This window comes from Oncorhynchus gorbuscha, unplaced genomic scaffold, assembly GCF_021184085.1.
Source record: "Oncorhynchus gorbuscha isolate QuinsamMale2020 ecotype Even-year unplaced genomic scaffold, OgorEven_v1.0 Un_scaffold_895, whole genome shotgun sequence".
Taxonomy (NCBI): domain Eukaryota; kingdom Metazoa; phylum Chordata; class Actinopteri; order Salmoniformes; family Salmonidae; genus Oncorhynchus; species Oncorhynchus gorbuscha.
This window is the reverse complement of record NW_025745868.1, coordinates 27,501-50,366: the sequence shown is the minus strand read 5'-3', so window position 1 is coordinate 50,366 and position 22,866 is coordinate 27,501. Positions and strand designations below refer to the sequence as shown.

Here is a 22,866-nt window from a genome sequence, read left to right as displayed (position 1 = left end):
GAGGACAGACAGACATAATGTAGTGTAGATGGTAGAATCTGGAGGACAGACAGACATAATGTAGTGTAGATGGTAGAATCTGGAGGACAGACAGACATAATGTAGTGTAGATGGTAGAATCTGGAGGACAGACAGACATAATGTAGTGTAGATGGTAGAATCTGGAGGACAGATAGACAGACATAATGTAATGTAGATGGTAGAATCTGGAGGACAGACATACATAATGTAGTGTAGATGGTAGAATCTGGAGGACAGACAGATAATGTAGTGTAGATGGTAGAATCTGGAGGACAGACAGACATAATGTACTGGAGGACAGACATGTAGTGTAGATGGTAGAATCTGGAGGACAGACAGACATAATGTAGTGTAGATGGTAGAATCTGGAGGACAGACAGACATGTAGTGTAGATGGTAGAATCTGGAGGACAGACAGAGATGTAGATGGTAGAATCTGGAGGACAGACAGACATAATGTAGTGTAGATGGTAGAATCTGGAGGACAGACAGACATACATAATGTAGTGTAGATGGTAGAATCTGGAGGACAGACAGACATAATGTAATATAGATGGTAGAATCTGGAGGACAGACAGACATAATGTAGTGTAGATGGTAGAATCTGGAGGACAGACAGACATAATGTAGTGTAGATGGTAGAATCTGGAGGACAGACAGACATAATGTAGTGTAGATGGTAGAATCTGGAGGACAGACAGACATACATAATGTAGTGTAGATGGTAGAATCTGGAGGACAAACAGACATAATGTAATATAGATGGTAGAATCTGGAGGACAGACAGAGAGACAGACAGACAGACAGACAGACAGACAGACAGACAGACAGACAGACAGACAGACAGACAGACAGACAGACAGACAGACAGACAGACAGACAGACAGACAGACAGACAGAGATAATGTAATGTAGATGGTAGAATCTGGAGGACAGACAGACATAATGTAGTGTAGATGGTAGAATCTGGAGGACAGACAGACATAATGTAGTGTAGATGGTAGAATCTGGAGGACAGACAGACATACATAATGTAGTGTAGATGGTAGAATCTGGAGGACAGACAGACATAATGTAATATAGATGGTAGAATCTGAAGGACAGACAGAGATAATGTAGTGTAGATGGTAGAATCTGGAGGACAGACATACATAATGTAGTGTAGATGGTAGAATCTGGAGGACAGACATACATAATGTAGTGTAGATGGTAGAATCTGGAGGACAGAGATAATGTAGTGTAGATGGTAGAATCTGGAGGACAGACAGACATAATGTAGTGTAGATGGTAGAATCTGGAGGACAGACAGACATAATGTAGTGTAGATGGTAGAATCTGGAGGACAGACAGACATAATGTAGTGTAGATGGTAGAATCTGGAGGACAGACAGACAGACATAATGTAGATGGTAGAATCTGGAGGACAGACAGATAATGTAGTGTAGATGGTAGAATCTGGAGGACAGACAGACAGAATGTAGTGTAGATGGTAGAATCTGGAGGACAGACAGACATAATGTAGATGGTAGAATCTGGAGGACAGACAGACATAATGTAGTGTAGATGGTAGAATCTGGAGGACAGACAGAGATAATGTAGTGTAGATGGTAGAATCTGGAGGACAGACAGACATACATAATGTAGTGTAGATGGTAGAATCTGGAGGACAGACAGACATAATGTAGTGTAGATGGTAGAATCTGGAGGACAGACAGACATACATAATGTAGTGTAGATGGTAGAATCTGGAGGACAGACAGACAGACATAATGTAGTGTAGATGGTAGAATCTGGAGGACAGACAGACATACATAATGTAGTGTAGATGGTAGAATCTGGAGGACAGACAGACATAATGTAATGTAGATGGTAGAATCTGGAGGACAGACAGACAGACATAATGTAGTGTAGATGGTAATGAATGGTAGAATCTGGAGGACAGACAGACATAATGTAGTGTAGATGGTAGAATCTGGAGGACAGACAGACATAATGTAATATAGATGGTAGAATCTGGAGGACAGACAGAGATAATGTAGTGTAGATGGTAGAATCTGGGACAGACAGACAGACAGACATAATGTAGTGTAGATGGTAGAATCTGGAGGACAGACAGACATAATGTAGTGTAGATGGTAGAATCTGGAGGACAGACAGAGATAATGTAGAATGTAGATGGTAGAATCTGGAGGACAGACAGACATAATGTAGTGTAGATGGTAGAATCTGGAGGACAGACAGACATAATGTAGTGTAGATGGTAGAATCTGGAGGACAGACAGACATAATGTAGTGTAGATGGTAGAATCTGGAGGACAGACAGACATAATGTAGTGTAGATGGTAGAATCTGGAGGACAGACAGACAGACATAATGTAATGTAGATGGTAGAATCTGGAGGACAGACAGACAGAGATAATGTAATGTAGATGGTAGAATCTGGAGGACAGAGATAATGTAGTGTAGATGGTAGAATCTGGAGGACAGACAGACATAATGTAGTGTAGATGGTAGAATCTGGAGGACAGACAGACATAATGTAATGTAGATGGTAGAATCTGGAGGACAGACAGACATAATGTAGTGTAGATGGTAGAATCTGGAGGACAGACATACATAATGTAGTGTAGATGGTAGAATCTGGAGGACAGACATACATAATGTAGTGTAGATGGTAGAATCTGGAGGACAGACAGACATAATGTAATGTAGATGGTAGAATCTGGAGGACAGACAGACAGACAGATATAATCAAATTTATTTATATAGCCCTAGATGGCTGAATCTCAAAGTGACAGAAACAGAAAACCCCAGACAGCAAACAATGCAGTGTAGATGGTAGAATCTGGAGGACAGACAGACAGACATAATGTAATGTAGATGGTAGAATCTGGAGGACAGACATACATAATGTAGTGTAGATGGTAGAATCTGGAGGACAGACAGACATAATGTAATGTAGATGGTAGAATCTGGAGGACAGACAGACAGACATAATGTAATGTAGATGGTAGAATCTGGAGGACAGACAGACAGACATAATGTAGTGTAGATGGTAGAATCTGGAGGACAGACAGACATAATGTAATATAGATGGTAGAATCTGGAGGACAGACAGACAGACATAATGTAATGTAGATGGTAGAATCTGAGACAGACAGACAGACAGAGATAATGTAGTGTAGATGGTAGAATCAGGAGGACAGACAGACAGACATAATGTAGTGTAGATGGTAGAATCTGGAGGACAGACAGACAGACATAATGTAATATAGATGGTAGAATCTGGAGGACAGACAGACAGACATAATGTAGTGTAGATGGTAGAATCTGGAGGACAGACAGACAGACATAATGTAGTGTAGATGGTAGAATCTGGAGGACAGACAGACATAATGTAATGTAGATGGTAGAATCTGGAGGACAGACAGACAGACATAATGTAATGTAGATGGTAGAATCTAGGAGGACAGACAGACAGACAGAGATAATGTAGTGTAGATGGTAGAATCTGGAGGACAGACAGACAGACATAATGTAGTGTAGATGGTAGAATCTGAGGACAGACAGACATAATGTAGTGTAGATGGTAGAATCTGGAGGACAGACAGACATAATGTAGTGTAGATGGTAGAATCTGGAGGACAGACAGACATAATGTAGTGTAGATGGTAGAATCTGGAGGACAGACAGAGATAATGTAATGTAGATGGTAGAATCTGGAGGACAGACAGACATAATGTAGTGTAGATGGTAGAATCTGGAGGACAGACAGACAGACATAATGTAGTGTAGATGGTAGAATCTGGAGGACAGACAGACAGACATAATGTAATGTAGATGGTAGAATCTGGAGGACAGACAGACAGAGATAATGTAATGTAGATGGTAGAATCTGGAGGACAGACAGAGATAATGTAGTGTAGATGGTAGAATCTGGAGGACAGACAGACAGACATAATGTAGTGTAGATGGTAGAATCTGAGGACAGACAGACAGACAGACATAATGTAGTGTAGATGGTAGAATCTGGAGGACAGACAGAGATAATGTAGTGTAGATGGTAGAATCTGAAGGACAGACAGAGATAATGTAGTGTAGATGGTAGAATCTGGAGGACAGACAGACATAATGTAGTGTAGATGGTAGAATCTGGAGGACAGAGATAATGTACTGTAGATGGTAGAATCTGGAGGACAAACAGACAGACAGAGATAATGTAATGTAGATGGTAGAATCTGGAGGACAGACAGACATAATGTAGTGTAGATGGTAGAATCTGGAGGACAGACAGACAGACATAATGTAATGTAGATGGTAGAATCTGGAGGACAGACAGACAGACAGAGATAATGTAGTGTAGATGGTAGAATCTGGAGGACAGACAGACTGACAGAGATAATGTAATGTAGATGGTAGAATCTGGAGGACAGACTGACATAATGTAGTGTAGATGGTAGAATCTGGAGGACAGACAGACAGACAGACATAATGTAATGTAGATGGTAGAATCTGGAGGACAGACAGACATAATGTAATGTAGATGGTAGAATCTGGAGGACAGACAGACAGACAGACAGACAGACAGACAGACAGACAGACAGACAGACAGACAGACAGACAGACAGACAGACAGACAGACAGACAGAGATAATGTAGTGTAGATGGTAGAATCTGGAGGACAGACAGACAGACATAATGTAGTGTAGATGGTAGAATCTAGAGGACAGACAGACAGACAGAGATAATGTAGTGTAGATGGTAGAATCTGGAGGACAGACAGAGATAATGTAGTGTAGATGGTAGAATCTGAAGGACAGACAGAGATAATGTAGTGTAGATGGTAGAATCTGGAGGACAGACAGACATAATGTAGTGTAGATGGTAGAATCTGGAGGACAGAGATAATGTAGTGTAGATGGTAGAATCTGGAGGACAAACAGACAGACAGAGATAATGTAATGTAGATGGTAGAATCTGGACAGGACAGACAGACAGAATCTGGAGGACAGACAGACATAATGTAGTGTAGATGGTAGAATCTGGAGGACAGACAGACAGACATAATGTAATGTAGATGGTAGAATCTGGAGGACAGACAGACTGACAGAGATAATGTAGTGTAGATGGTAGAATCTGGAGGACAGACAGACTGACAGAGATAATGTAATGTAGATGGTAGAATCTGGAGGACAGACTGACATAATGTAGTGTAGATGGTAGAATCTGGAGGACAGACAGACAGACAGACATAATGTAATGTAGATGGTAGAATCTGGAGGACAGACAGACATAATGTAATGTAGATGGTAGAATCTGGAGGACAGACAGACAGACAGACAGACAGACAGACAGACAGACAGACAGACAGACAGACAGACAGACAGACAGACAGACAGACAGACAGACAGACAGACAGACAGACAGAATGTAGTGTAGATGGTAGAATCTGGAGGACAGAGAGACATAATGTAGTGTAGATGGTAGAATCTGGAGGACAGACAGACAGACATAATGTAATGTAGATGGTAGAATCTGGAGGACAGACAGACATAATGTAGTGTAGATGGTAGAATCTGGAGGACAGACAGACAGACATAATGTAGTGTAGATGGTAGAATCTGGAGGACAGACAGACAGACATAATGTAATGTAGATGGTAGAATCTGGAGGACAGACAGACTGACAGAGATAATGTAGTGTAGATGGTAGAATCTGGAGGACAGACTGACAGACAGACATAATGTAGTGTAGATGGTAGAATCTGGAGGACAGACAGACAGACATAATGTAGTGTAGATGGTAGAATCTGGAGGACAGACTGACATAATGTAGTGTAGATGGTAGAATCTGGAGGACAGACAGACAGACATAATGTAGTGTAGATGGTAGAATCTGGAGGACAGACTGACATAATGTAGTGTAGATGGTAGAATCTGGAGGACAGACTGACATAATGTAGTGTAGATGGTAGAATCTGGAGGACAGACAGACAGACAGACAGACAGACAGACAGACATAATGTAGTGTAGATGGTAGAATCTGGAGGACAGACAGACATAATGTAGTGTAGATGGTAGAATCTGGAGGACAGACAGACATACATAATGTAGTGTAGATGGTAGAATCTGGAGGACAGACAGACATAATGTAGTGTAGATGGTAGAATCTGTAGGACAGACAGAGATAATGTAGTGTAGATGGTAGAATCTGGAGGACAGACAGACATAATGTAATGTAGATGGTAGAATCTGGAGGACAGACAGACAGACAGACATAATGTAATGTAGATGGTAGAATCTGGAGGACAGACAGACATAATGTAATATAGATGGTAGAATCTGGAGGACAGACAGACATAATGTAATGTAGATGGTAGAATCTGGAGGACAGACAGACAGACAGTGTAGATGGTAGAATCTGGAGGACAGACAGACATAATGTAATGTAGATGGTAGAATCTGGAGGACAGACAGACAGACATAATGTAGTGTAGATGGTAGAATCTGGAGGACAGACAGACAGACATAATGTAGTGTAGATGGTAGAATCTGGAGGACAGACAGACATAATGTAATATAGAGATGGAGGACAGACAGACATAATGTAAGATGGTAGAATCTGAGGACAGACAGACATAATGTAGTGTAGATGGTAGAATCTGGAGGACAGACTGACATAATGTAGTGGTAGAATCTGGTAGAATCAGACAGACATAATGACAGACAGACAGACAGACAGACAGACAGACAGATGACAGACAGACAGACAGAGACAGACAGACAGACAGACAGACAGACAGACAGACAGACAGACAGACAGACAGACAGATAATGTAGTGTAGATGGTAGAATCTGAAGGACAGACAGAGATAATGTAGTGTAGATGGTAGAATCTGGAGGACAGACAGACAGACAGACAGACAGACAGACAGACAGACAGACAGACAGACAGACAGACAGACAGACAGACAGACAGACAGACAGACAGACAGAGATAATGTAGTGTAGATGGTAGAATCTGAAGGACAGACAGAGATAATGTAGTGTAGATGGTAGAATCTGGAGGACAGACAGACATAATGTAGTGTAGATGGTAGAATCTAGAGGACAGAGATAATGTAGTGTAGATAGTAGAATCTGAAGGACAGACAGAGATAATGTAGTGTAGATGGTAGAATCTGGAGGACAGAGATAATGTAGTGTAGATAGTAGAATCTGAAGGACAGACAGAGATAATGTAGTGTAGATGGTAGAATCTGGAGGACAGACAGACAGACATAATGTAGTGTAGATGGTAGAATCTGGAGGACAGACAGAGATAATGTAGTGTAGATGGTAGAATCTGGAGGACAGACAGACATAATGTAATGTAGATGGTAGAATCTGGAGGACAGACAGACAGACAGACAGACAGACATAATGTAATGTAGATGGTAGAATCTGGAGGACAGACAGACATAATGTAATATAGATGGTAGAATCTGGAGGACAGACAGACATAATGTAATGTAGATGGTAGAATCTGGAGGACAGACAGACATAATGTAATGTAGATGGTAGAATCTGGACAGACAGACAGACATAATGTAATGTAGATGGTAGAATCTGGAGGACAGACAGACAGACATAATGTAGTGTAGATGGTAGAATCTGGAGGACAGACAGACAGACATAATGTAGTGTAGATGGTAGAATCTGGAGGACAGACAGACATAATGTAATATAGATGGTAGAATCTGGAGGACAGACAGACAGAGATGGTAGAATCAGACAGACAGACATAATGTAATGTAGATGGTAGAATCTGGAGAACAGACAGACAGACATAATGTAGTGTAGATGGTAGAATCTGGAGGACAGACAGACAGACAGACAGACAGACAGACAGACAGACAGACAGACAGACAGACAGACAGACAGACAGACAGACAGACAGACAGACAGACAGACAGACAGACAGACAGACAGACAGACAGAGATAATGTAGTGTAGATGGTAGAATCTGAAGGACAGACAGAGATAATGTAGTGTAGATGGTAGAATCTGGAGGACAGACAGACAGACAGACAGACAGACAGACAGACAGACAGACAGACAGACAGACAGACAGACAGACAGACAGACAGACAGACAGACAGACAGACAGACAGACAGAGATAATGTAGTGTAGATGGTAGAATCTGAAGGACAGACAGAGATAATGTAGTGTAGATGGTAGAATCTGGAGGACAGACAGACATAATGTAGTGTAGATGGTAGAATCTAGAGGACAGAGATAATGTAGTGTAGATAGTAGAATCTGAAGGACAGACAGAGATAATGTAGTGTAGATGGTAGAATCTGGAGGACAGAGATAATGTAGTGTAGATAGTAGAATCTGAAGGACAGACAGAGATAATGTAGTGTAGATGGTAGAATCTGGAGGACAGACAGACAGACATAATGTAGTGTAGATGGTAGAATCTGGAGGACAGACAGAGATAATGTAGTGTAGATGGTAGAATCTGGAGGACAGAGATAATGTAGTGTAGATGCTAGTGGATGTGTTTGTGTCTCAGTGTGTGTTGTGTTTTTGGTCTCGTCTCCTTCGCTCCTCAGTGTGCCCCTTCCCATTTACACCAGATATGTGTATGTAGTGACGAGATGCACGTCTCCACCCTAACAATGGGAGTCGTGGTCCCAAAGGTGGGAAGGCAGGCGACAAGCTGAGGTAAACCCAAAGAAACACATTGGCTTTAATTTGGACAGATTTTAGAGAGAGTGAAACCTCTCTCTTCACCTCTTCCTCTCTGTTTAATCACACCAAGCCCCTCCCACTGTCTCTCACACCAAGCCCCTCCCACTGCCTCTCACACCAAGCCCCTCCCACTGCCTCTCACTCCAAGCCCCTCCCACTGCCTCTCACACAAAGCCCCTCCCCCTGCCTCTCACGCCAAGCCCCTCCCACTGCCTCTCACTCCAAGCCCCTCCCACTGCCTCTCACACAAAGCCCCTCCCCCTGCCTCTCACGCAAAGCCCCTCCCACTGCCTCTCACGCCAAGCCCCTCCCACTGCCTCTCACACCAAGCACCTCCCCCGCCTCTCACGCAAATTCCCTCCCCCCGCCTCTCACGCCAAGTCCCCCTCTGTCTCTCACGCCAAGCCCCTCCCACTGTCTGTCACACCAAGCCCCTCCTACTGCCTCTCATGCCAAGCCCCTCCCACTGCCTGTCACACCAAGCCCCTTCCTCTCACGCCAAGCACCACCCCCCGCCTCTCACACAAAGCCCCTCCCCCTGCCTCTCACGCCAAGACCCTCCCACTGCCTCTCACTCCAAGCCCCTCCCACTGCCTCTCACACAAAGCCCCTCCCCCTGCCTCTCACGCAAAGCCCCTCCCACTGCCTCTCACGCCAAGCCCCTCCCACTGCCTCTCACGCCAAGCACCTCCCCCGCCTCTCACGCAAATTCCCTCCCCCCGCCTCTCATGCCAAGTCCCCCTCTGTCTCTCACGCCAAGCCCCTACCTCTGCCTCTCACGCCAAGCCCCTCCCACTGCCTCTCACGCCAAGCTCCTCCCCCTGCCTCTCACTCCAACAAAGTTGAGAGATCACATCTCCCTCTCTGACAAGCGTTTTATCTCGCAATTTGCATTTGAGGAGTGTTCCAACAGAATGGTTCATATGGACACTGAAACACATGGAGATTATTTTACTGTAATAGAGATATGGACACTGAAACACATGGAGATTATTTTACTGTAATAGAGATATGGAAACTGAATCACATGGAGATTATTTTACTGTAGTAGAGATATGGACACTGAATCACATGGAGATTATTTTACTGTAATAGAGATATGGACACGGAAACACATGGAGATTATTTTACTGTAAGAGAGATATGGACACTGAAACACATGGAGATTATTTTCTGTAATAGAGATATGGACACTGAAACACATGGAGATTATTTTACTGTAATAGAGATATGGACACTGAAAAACATGGAGATTATTTTACTGTAATAGAGATGTAGACACTGAAACACATGGAGATTATTTTACTGTAATAGAGATATGGACACTGAAACATGGAGATTATTTTACTGTAATAGAGATGTGGACACTGAAACACATGGAGATTATTTTACTGTAAGAGAGATATGGACACTGAAACACATGGAGATTATTTTCTGTAATAGAGATATGGACACTGAAACACATGGAGATTATTTTACTGTAATAGAGATATGGACACTGAAAAACATGGAGATTATTTTACTGTAATAGAGATATGGACACTGAAACACATGGAGATTATTTTACTGTAATAGAGATGTGGACACTGAAACACATGGAGATTATGTTACTGTAATAGAGATATGGACACTGAAACACATGGAGATTATTTTACTGTAATAGAGATATGGACACTGAAACACATAGAGATGATTTTACTGTAAAAGAGATATGGACACTGAAACACATGGAGATTATTTTACTGTAATAGAGATGTGGACACTGAATCACATAGAGATGATTTTACTGTAAAAGAGATATGGACACTGAAACACATGGAGATTATTTTACTGTAATAGAGATGTGGACACTGAAACACATGGAGATTATTTTGTGTAATAGAGATATGGACACTGAAACACATGGAGATTATTTTACTGTAAAAGAGATATGGACACTGAAACACATGGAGATTATTTTACTGTAATAGAGATATGGACACTGAAACACATGAAGATGTGGACACTGAAACACATGGAGATTATTTTACTGTAATAGAGATATGGACACTGAAACACATGGAGATTATTTTACTGTAATAGAGATATGGACACTGAAACACATGGAGATGTGGACACTGAAACACATGGATATTATTTTACTGTAATAGAGATATGGACACTGAAACACATAGAGATGATTTTACTGTAAAAGAGATATGGACACTGAAACACATGGAGATGATTTTACTGTAATAGAGATGTGGACACTGAAACAAAGACAAAGAAACAGTTGATTCAGTTGGTAGACCAATGATGATTCAGTTAGTTACAGTGATTCAGTTGGTTACAATGATGATTCAGTTGGTTACAGTGATTCAGTTGGTTACAATGATGATTCAGTTGGTTACAATGATGATTCAGTTAGTTACAGTGATTCAGTTGGTTACAATGATGATTCAGTTGGTTACAGTGATTCAGTTGGTTACAATGATGATTCAGTTGGTTACAATGATGATTCAGTTGGTAGACCAATGGTGATTCAGTTAGTTACAGTGATTCAGTTGGTTACAATGATGATTCAGTTGGTAGACCAATGATGATTCAGTTGGTTACAGTGATTCAGTTGGTCGACCAATGATGATTCAGTTGGTAGACCAATGATGATTCAGTTGGTTACAGTGATTCAGTTGGTCGACCAATGATGATTCAGTTGGTTACAATGATGATTCAGTTGGTTACAATGATGATTCAGTTGGTTACAATGATGATTCAGTTGGTTACAATGATGATTCAGTTAGTTACAGTGATTCAGTTGGTAGACCAATGATGACTCAGTTAGTTACAATGATGATTCAGTTGGTTACAATGATGATTCAGTTGGTTACAATGATGATTCAGTTGGTTACAATGATGATTCAGTTGTTTACAATGATGATTCAGTTGTTTACAATGATGATTCAGTTAGTTACAATGATGATTCAGTTAGTTACAGTGATGATTCAGTTGTTTACAATGATGATTCAGTTGGTTACAATGATGATTCAGTTGGTTACAATGATGATTCAAATCAAATCAAATTTATTTATATAGCCCTTCGTACATCAGCTGATATCTCAAAGTGCTGTACAGAAACCCAGCCTAAAACCCCAAACAGCAAACAATGCAAGTGTAGAAGCACGGTGGCTAGGAAAAACTCCCTAGAAAGGCCAAAACCTAGGAAGAAACCTAGAGATCAACCAGGCTATGTGGGGTGGCCAGTCCTCTTCATCCGTACCGTAGTTGATTCATTGGTATCGTAGTTGATTCAACCGTACCGTAGTTGATTCAACCGTACCGTAGTTGATTCAACCGTATCGTAGTTGATTCAACCGTATCGTAGTTGATTCATTGGTATCGTAGTTGGTTCAACCGTATCGTAGTTGATTCAACCGTACCGTAGTTGATTCAACCGTACCGTAGTTGATTCAACCGTACCATAGTTGATTCAACCGTACCGTAGTTGATTCAACCGTATCGTAGTTGATTCAACCGTATCGTAGTTGATTCAACCGTATCGTAATTGATTCATTGGTATCGTAGTTGATTCATTCGTATCGTAGTTGATTCAACCGTATCGTAGTTGATTCAACCGTATCGTAGTTGATTCAACCGTTCCGTAGTTGATTCATTGGTATCGTAGTTGATTCAACCGTACCGTAGTTGATTCAACCGTACCGTAGTTGATTCAACCGTACCGTAGTTGATTCAACCGTACCATAGTTGATTCAACCGTACCGTAGTAGATTCAACCGTATCGTAGTTGATTCAACCGTATCGTAGTTGATTCAACCGTATCGTAATTGATTCATTGGTATCGTAGTTGATTCATTCGTATCGTAGTTGATTCAACCGTATCGTAGTTGATTCAACCGTATCGATATGGACACTGAATCACATAGAGATGATTTTACTGTAAAAGAGATATGGACACTGAAACACATGGAGATTATTTTACTGTAATAGAGATGTGGACACTGAAACACATGGAGATTATTTTACTGTAATAGAGATATGGACACTGAAACACATAGAGATTATTTTACTGTAAAAGAGATATGGACACTGAAACACATGGAGATTATTTTACTGTAATAGAGATATGGACACTGAAACACATGAAGATGTGGACACTGAAACACATGGAGATTATTTTACTGTAATAGAGATATGGACACTGAAACACATGGAGATTATTTTACTGTAATAGAGATATGGACACTGAAACACATGGAGATGTGGACACTGAAACACATGGATATTATTTTACTGTAATAGAGATATGGACACTGAAACACATAGAGATGATTTTACTGTAAAAGAGATATGGACACTGAAACACATGGAGATGATTTTACTGTAATAGAGATGTGGACACTGAAACAAAGACAAAGAAACAGTTGATTCAGTTGGTAGACCAATGATGATTCAGTTAGTTACAGTGATTCAGTTGGTTACAATGATGATTCAGTTGGTTACAGTGATTCAGTTGGTTACAATGATGATTCAGTTGGTTACAATGATGATTCAGTTAGTTACAGTGATTCAGTTGGTTACAATGATGATTCAGTTGGTTACAGTGATTCAGTTGGTTACAATGATGATTCAGTTGGTTACAATGATGATTCAGTTGGTAGACCAATGGTGATTCAGTTAGTTACAGTGATTCAGTTGGTTACAATGATGATTCAGTTGGTTACAATGATGATTCAGTTGGTTACAATGATGATTCTGTTGGTAGACCAATGATGATTCAGTTGGTTACAGTGATTCAGTTGGTCGACCAATGATGATTCAGTTGGTTACAATGATGATTCAGTTGGTAGACCAATGATGATTCAGTTGGTTACAGTGATTCAGTTGGTCGACCAATGATGATTCAGTTGGTTACAATGATGATTCAGTTGGTAGACCAATGATGATTCAGTTGGTTACAATGATGATTCAGTTGGTCGACCAATGATGATTCAGTTAGTTACAGTGATTCAGTTGGTCGACCAATGATGATTCAGTTACCGACAATGATGATTCAGTTGGTTACAATGATGATTCAGTTGGTTACAATGATGATTCAGTTGGTTACAATGATGATTCAGTTAGTTACAGTGATTCAGTTGGTAGACCAATGATGACTCAGTTAGTTACAATGATGATTCAGTTGGTTACAATGATGATTCAGTTGGTTACAATGAGGATTCAGTTAGTTACAATGATGATTCAGTTGTTTACAATGATGATTCAGTTAGTTACAATGATGATTCAGTTAGTTACAATGATGATTCAGTTAGTTACAGTGATGATTCAGTTGTTTACAATGATGATTCAGTTGGTTACAATGATGATTCAGTTGGTTACAATGATGATTCAAATCAAATCAAATCAAATTTATTTATATAGCCCTTCGTACATCAGCTGATATCTCAAAGTGCTGTACAGAAACCCAGCCTAAAACCCCAAACAGCAAACAATGCAAGTGTAGAAGCACGGTGGCTACGAAAAACTCCCTAGAAAGGCCAAAACCTAGGAAGAAACCTAGAGATCAACCAGGCTATGTGGGGTGGCCAGTCCTCTTCATCCGTACCGTAGTTGATTCATTGGTATCGTAGTTGATTCAACCGTACCGTAGTTGATTCAACCGTACCGTAGTTGATTCAACCGTATCGTAGTTGATTCAACCGTATCGTAGTTGATTCATTGGTATCGTAGTTGGTTCAACCGTATCGTAGTTGATTCAACCGTACCGTAGTTGATTCAACCGTACCGTAGTTGATTCAACCGTACCGTAGTTGATTCAACCGTATCGTAATTGATTCATTGGTATCGTAGTTGATTCAAACGTATCGTAGTTGATTCAACCGTATCGTAGTTGATTCAACCGTATCGTAGTTGATTCAACCATACCATAGTTGATTCAACCGTACCGTAGTTGATTCAACCGTATCGTAGTTGATTCAACCGTATCGTAGTTGATTCAACCGTATCGTAATTGATTCATTGGTATCGTAGTTGATTCATTCGTATCGTAGTTGATTCAACCGTATCGTAGTTGATTCAACCGTATCGTAGTTGATTCAACCGTTCCGTAGTTGATTCAACCGTATCGTAGTTGATTCAACCGTATCGTAGTTGATTCAACCGTATCGTAATTGATTCATTGGTATCGTAGTTGATTCATTCGTATCGTAGTTGATTCAACCGTATCGTAGTTGATTAAACCGTACCGTAGTTGATTCATTGGTATCGTAGTTGATTCAACCGTATCGTAGTTGATTCAACCGTATCGTAGTTGATTCATTGGTATCGTAGTTGATTCATTGGTATCGTAGTTGATTCAACCGTATCGTAGTTGATTCATTGGTATAGTAGTTGATTCAACCGTATCGTAGTTGATTCATTGGTATCGTAGTTGATTCAACCGTATCGTAGTTGATTCAACCGTACTGTAGTTGATTCAACCGTACCGTAGTTGATTCATTGGTATCGTAGTTGATTCATTGGTATCGTAGTTGATTCAACCGTATCGTAGTTGATTCAACAGTATCGTAGTTGATTCAACCGTATCGTAGTTGATTCATCCGTACCGTAGTTGATTCATTGGTATCGTAGTTGATTCAACCGTATCGTAGTTGATTCATTGGTATCGTAGTTGATTCAACCGTGTCGTAGTTGATTCAACCGTATCGTAGTTGATTCAACCGTATCGTAGTTGATTCAACCGTATCGTAGTTGATTCAACCGTATCGTAGTTGATTCAACCGTACTGTAGTTGATTCAACCGTATCGTAGTTGATTCATTCGTATCGTAGTTGATTCATTCGTACCGTAGTTGATTCATTGGTATCGTATTTGATTCAACCGCATCCGTAGTTGATTCATTGGTATCGTAGTTGATTCAACCGTATTGTAGTTGATTCAACCGTACTGTAGTTGATTCAACCGTATCGTAGTTGATTCATTCGTATCGTAGTTGATTCATTGGTATCGTAGTTGATTCAACCGTATTGTAGTTGATTCAACCGTACTGTAGTTGATTCAACCGTATCGTAGTTGATTCAACCGTATCGTAGTTGATTCAACCGTATTGTAGTTGATTCAACCGTACCGTAGTTGATTCAACCGTATCGTAGTTGATTCATTCGTATCGTAGTTGATTCATTGGTATCGTAGTTGATTCAACCGTATTGTAGTTGATTCAACCGTACTGTAGTTGATTCAACCGTATCGTAGTTGATTCATTGGTATCGTAGTTGATTCAACCGTATCGTAGTTGATTCAACCGTATCGTAGTTGATTCAACCGTACCGTAGTTGATTCAACCGTACAGTAGTTGATTCAACCGTACCGTAGTTGATTCAACCGTACCGTAGTTGATTCAACCGTATCGTAGTTGATTCATCGGTATCTTCAGTGTCTAAGTGTAACTCTGTTGTGTGTAAGTGTGTTTTACGCTCATACACTCTGTCTGTCTGCGATGTTTGTGTGTCGTCTTCAGTGGAGTGGCGAAGGCCCGTGTGATGGCGTATTTTGGCGAGGGGGAGGGGCCTATCCATGTGGACAACGTGAAGTGTTCCGGCGAAGAGCGTTCATTGGTCGACTGCCTCAAACAGCCAACCGGGACGCATAACTGTCGCCATAGCGAAGACGCCGGGGTCATCTGTGACTACGGCCAATCACAGTTCAGCGACACAGAGGGCAAAGGTCAGTGGTGATGTCACAAACATATTTATCTTACGTCAACCTGTTCTAGGAGAAATCCCAGTTTAGTATCTAACACAGAGAGACACCATTGGGGTTGGGGTTACCATTGGGGTTAGGGTTACCATTGGGGTTAGGGTTACCATTGGGGTTACCATTGGGGTTGGGGTTACGATTGGGGTTAGGGTTACCATTGGAGTTACCATTGGGGTTGGGGTTACCATTGGGGTTACCATTGGGGTTAGGGTTACCATTGGGGTTGGGGTTACCATTGGGGTTAGGGTTACCATTGGGGTTACCATTGGGGTTAGGGTTACCATTGGGGTTACCATTGGGGTTACCATTGGGGTTAGGGTTACCATTGGGGTTAGGGTTACCATTGGGGTTGGGGTTACCATTGGGGTTAGGGTTACCATTGGGGTTACGATTGGGGTTAGGGTTACCATTGGGGTTACCATTGGGGTTACCATTGGGGTTAGGGTTACCATTGGGGTTAGGGTTACCATTGGGGTTGGGGTTACCATTGGGGTTAGGGTTACCATTGGGGTTACCATTGGGGTTGGGGTTACCATTGGGGTTGGGGTTACCATTGGGGTTGGGGTTACCATTGGGGTTAGGGTTACCATTGGGGTTAGGGTTACCATTGGGGTTGGGGTTACCATTGGGGTTACCATTGGGGTTAGGGTTACCATTGGGGTTAGGGTTACCATTGGGGTTAGGGTTACCATTGGGGTTAGGGTTACCATTGGGGTTGGGGTTACCATTGGGGTTAGGGTTACCATTGGGGTTACCATTGGGGTTAGGGTTACCATTGGGGTTACCATTGGGGTTACCATTGGGGGGGTTACCATTTGGGGTTACCATTGGGGTTGGGGTTACCATTGGGGTTACCATTGGGGTTGGGGTTACCATTGGGGTTACCATTGGGGTTAGGGTTACCATTGGGGTTAGGGTTACCATTGGGGTTGGGGTTACCATTGGGGTTAGGGTTACCATTGGGGTTGGGGTTACCATTGGGGTTACCATTGGGGTTGGGGTTACCATTGGGGTTAGGGTTACCATTGGGGTTACCATTGGGGTTGGGGTTACCATTGGGGTTAGGGTTACCATTGGGGTTACCATTGGGGTTTGTGTTACCATTGGGGTTACCATTGGGGTTAGGGTTACCATTGGGGTTGGGGTTACCATTGAGGTTTGTGTTACCATTGGGGTTACCATTGGGGTTACCATTGGGGTTACCATTGGGGTTACCATTGGGGTTGGGGTTACCATTGGGGTTACCATTGGGGTTACCATTGGGGTTAGGGGTACCATTGGGGTTACCATTGGGGTTACCATTGGGGTTAGGGTTACCATTGGGGTTAGGGTTACCATTGGGGTTAGGGTTACCATTGGGTTACCATTTTACCATTGGGGTTACCATTGGGGTTAGGGTTACCATTGGGGTTAGGGTTACCATTGGGGTTACCATTGGGGTTACCATTGGGGTTAGGGTTACCATTGGGGTTACCATTGGGGTTGGGGTTACCATTGGGGTTAGGGTTACCATTGGGGTTACCATTGGGGTTACCATTGGGGTTACCATTGGGGTTACCATTGGGGTTACCATTGGGGTTAGGGTTACCATTGGGGTTACCATTGGGGTTACCATTGGGGTTAGGGTTACCATTGGGGTTACCATTGGGGTTACCATTGGGGTTACCATTGGGTTACCATTGGGGTTGGGGTTACCATTGGGGTTTGTGTTACCATTGGGGTTACCATTGGGGTTGGGGTTACCATTGGGGTTGGGGTTACCATTGGGGTTACCATTGGGGTTGGGGTTACCATTGGGGTTGGGGTTACCATTGGGGTTACCATTGGGGTTGGGGTTACCATTGGGGTTAGGGTTACCATTGGGGTTACCATTGGGGTTACCATTGGGGTTAGGGTTACCATTGGGGTTACCATTGGGGTTATTGGGGGTTACCATTGGGGTTTGGGGTTACCATTGGGGTTAGGGTTACCATTGGTGTTACCATTGGGGTTAGGGTTACCATTGGGGTTAGGGTTACCATTGGGGTTGGGGTTACCATTGGGGTTAGGGTTACCATTGGGGTTACCATTGGGGTTACCATTGGGGGGTTACCATTGGGGGTTACCATTGGGGTTACCATTGGGGTTGGGTTACCATTGGGGTTAGGGTTACCATTGGGGTTACCATTGGGGTTACCATTGGGGTTACCATTGGGGTTAGGGTTTGGGGTTAGGGTTACCATTGGGGTTACCATTGGGGTTACCATTGGGGTTAGGGTTACCATTGGGGTTAGGTTAATGTTCCTGTCTGTCTGTGTTAGATACTAAACTAATGTTCCTGTCTGTCTGTGTTAGATACTAAACTAATGTTTCTGTCTGTCTGTCTGTGTTAGATTACCATAAACTAATGTTCCTGTCTTGTCCATTGGGGTTACCATTGGGGTTACCATGTGTTAGATACTAAACTAATGTTCCTGTCTGTCTGTCTGTGTTAGATACTAAACTAACGTTCCTGTCTGTCTTCCTGTCTGTGTTAGATACTAAACTAATGTTCCTGTCTGTCTGTGTTAGATACTAAACTAATGTTCCTGTCTGTCTGTGTTAGATACTAAACTAATGTTCCTGTCTGTCTGTGTTAGATACTATACTAATGTTCCTGTCTGTACGGTGGAGTCTGTGTTAGGTACTAACGGTCCTGTCTGTGTTAGATACTAACTGTCTGTCTGTGTTAGATACTAACTGTCTGTCTGTGTTAGATACTAAACTAATGTTCCTGTCTGTCTGTACTAACTGTCTATCTGTGTTAGGTACGGTGGAGTCTGTGTTAGATACTAACTGTCTGTCTGTGTTAGATACCAACTGTCTGTCTGTGTTAGGTACGGTGGAGTCTGTGTTAGATCCTGTCTGTGTTAGATACTAACTGTCTGTCTGTGTTAGGTACGGTGGAGTCTGTGTTAGATCCTGTCTGTGTTAGATACTAACTGTCTGTCTGTGTTAGGTACGGTGGAGTCTGTGTTAGATCCTGTCTGTGTTAGATACTAACTGTCTGTCTGTGTTAGATACTAACTGTCTGTCTGTGTCAGATCCTGTTTGTGTTAGATACTAACTGTCTGTCTGTGTTAGGTACGGTGGAGTCTGTGTTAGATCCTGTCTGTGGGTTGAGGCTGATACATACACGCCAACGCAGAATCATAGGAGGAGAGAACTCACTGAGGTAAGGAGAGAACTACATATATATATATATACCTGTGTGTTGATGGGTGTTGTAGTTTAATATAATCCAGAATCATAGGAGGAGAGAACTACATATATATACTGGTGTGTTGATGGGTGTTGTAGTTTAATATACTCCAGAATCATAGGAGGAGAGATCTCACTGAGGTAAGGAGAGAACTACATATATATACTGGTGTGTTGATGGGTGTTGTAGTTTAATATAATACAGATGTATTATATTATAATACATGGTGTGTTGTTGGGTGTTGTAGTTCTAGTATCAGTTTATGTTGGGTGTTGTAGTTCTAGTATCCGTGTATGTTGGGTGTTGTAGTTCTAGTATCAGTATATGTTGGGTGTGGTTGTTCTAGTATCCGTGTATGTTGGGTGTTGTAGTTCTAGTATCAGTTTATGTTGGGTGTTGTAGTTCTAGTATCAGTTTATGTTGGGTGTTGTAGTTCTAGTATATTATTATTATTATTAGTATCCGTGTATGTTGTATGTTGGGTGTTGTAGTTCTAGTATCCGTGTATGTTGGGTGTTGTAGTTCTAGTATCCGTGTATGTTGGGTGTTGTAGTTCTAGTATCATTATTATTATTATTCTAGTATCCGTGTATGTTGTATGTTGGGTGTTGTAGTTCTAGTATCCGTGTATGTTGGGTGTTGTAGTTCTAGTATATTATTATTATTATTAGTATCCGTGTATGTTGTATGTTGGGTGTTGTAGTTCTAGTATCCGTGTATGTTGGGTGTTGTAGTTCTAGTATATTATTATTATTATTAGTATCCGTGTATGTTGTATGTTGGGTGTTGTAGTTCTAGTATCCGTGTATGTTGGGTGTTGTAGTTCTAGTATATTATTATTATTATTAGTATCCGTGTATGTTGTATGTTGGGTGTTGTAGTTGGGTGTCCGTGTTCTAACCCTCATTAGTTTTATTAGTATCCGTGTGTGTTGTGTGTTGTGTGTTGTGTTGTGTGTGTGTGTGTGTGTGTGTGTGTGTGTGTGTGTGTGTGTGTGTGTGTGTGTGTGTGTGTGTGTGTGTGTGTGTGTGTGTGTGTGTGTGTGTGTGTGTGTGGGGTGGCTGGCCATGGCAGGCTGCGGTGTGTCTCAGAGGCTCTCGGGGGGACGGAAGGTTGGTGTGTGGAGCGACTCTCATCAGCTCCTGTTGGGTACTCACCTCAGCTCACTGCTTTAAGAGGTAACTCACCTCACTGCTTTAAGAGGTAACTCACCTCAGCTCACTGCTTTAAGAGGTAACTCACCTCAGCTCACTGCTTTAAGAGGTAACTCACCTCAGCTCACTGCTTTAAGAGGTAACTCACCTCACTGCTTTAAGAGGTAACTCACCTCAGCTCACTGCTTTAAGAGGTAACTCACCTCAGCTCACTGCTTTAAGAGGTAACTCACCTCAGCTGCTTTAAGAGGTAACTCACCTCAGCTGCTTTAAGAGGTAACTCACCTCACTGCTTTAAGAGGTAACTCACCTCACTGCTTTAAGAGGTAACTCACCTCACTGCTTTAAGAGGTAACTCACCTCACTGCTTTAAGAGGTAACTCACCTCACTGCTTTAAGAGGTAACTCACCTCACTGCTTTAAGAGGTAACTCACCTCACTGCTTTAAGAGGTAACTCACCTCAGCTCACTGCTTTAAGAGGTAACTCACCTCACTGCTTTAAGAGGTAACTCACCTCAGCTCACTGCTTTAAGAGGTAACTCACCTCACTGCTTTAAGAGGTAACTCACCTCCTCACTGCTTTAAGAGGTAACTCACCTCAGCTCACTGCTTTAAGAGGTAACTCACCTCAGCTCACTGCTTTAAGAGGTAACTCACCTCAGCTCACTGCTTTAAGAGGTAACTCACCTCACTGCTTTAAGAGGTAACTCACCTCACTGCTTTAAGAGGTAACTCACCTCACTGCTTTAAGAGGTAACTCACCTCACTGCTTTAAGAGGTAACTCACCTCACTGCTTTAAGAGGTAACTCACCTCACTGCTTTAAGAGGTAACTCACCTCACTGCTTTAAGAGGTAACTCACCTCACTGCTTTAAGAGGTAACTCACCTCACTGCTTTAAGAGGTAACTCACCTCACTGCTTTAAGAGGTAACTCACCTCACTGCTTTAAGAGGTAACTCACCTCACTGCTTTAAGAGGTAACTCACCTCACTGCTTTAAGAGGTAACTCACCTCAGCTCACTGCTTTAAGAGGTAACTCACCTCACTGCTTTAAGAGGTAACTCACCTCAGCTCACTGCTTTAAGAGGTAACTCACCTCACTGCTTTAAGAGGTAACTCACCTCACTGCTTTAAGAGGTAACTCACCTCACTGCTTTAAGAGGTAACTCACCTCACTGCTTTAAGAGGTAACTCACCTCACTGCTTTAAGAGGTAACTCACCTCACTGCTTTAAGAGGTAACTCACCTCACTGCTTTAAGAGGTAACTCACCTCACTGCTTTAAGAGGTAACTCACCTCAGCTCACTGCTTTAAGAGGTAACTCACCTCACTGCTTTAAGAGGTAACTCACTCACTGCTTTAAGAGGTAACTCACCTCACCGCTTTAAGAGGTAACTCACCTCACTGCTTTAAGAGGTAACTCACCTCACTGCTTTAAGAGGTAACTCACCTCAGCTCACTGCTTTAAGAGGTAACTCACCTCACTGCTTTAAGAGGTAACTCACCTCACTGCTTTAAGAGGTAACTCACCTCACCTCACTGCTTTAAGAGGTAACTCACCTCACTGCTTTAAGAGGTAACTCACCTCAGCTCACTGCTTTAAGAGGTAACTCACCTCACTGCTTTAAGAGGTAACTCACCTCAGCTCACTGCTTTAAGAGGTAACTCACTTTAAGAGGTAACTCACCTCACTGCTTTAAGAGGTAACTCACCTCACTGCTTTAAGAGGTAACTCACCTCAGCTCACTGCTTTAAGAGGTAACTCACCTCAGCTCACTGCTTTAAGAGGTAACTCACCTCACTGCTTTAAGAGGTAACTCACGTCACCGCTTTAAGAGGTAACTCAGCTCACTGCTTTAAGAGGTAACTCACCTCACTGCTTTAAGAGGTAACTCACCTCACTGCTTTAAGAGGTAACTCACCTCACTGCCTTAAGAGGTAACTCACCTCACTGCTTTAAGAGGTAACTCACCTCACTGCT

At 42.2% G+C, this 22,866-nt stretch overlaps 1 pseudogene; it reads left to right on the top strand.

Annotated features, from left to right (window-relative positions):
• LOC124020746 overlaps positions 1 to 22,866 on the top strand; it is an 80,018-nt pseudogene that overhangs the window by 43,450 nt on the left and 13,702 nt on the right.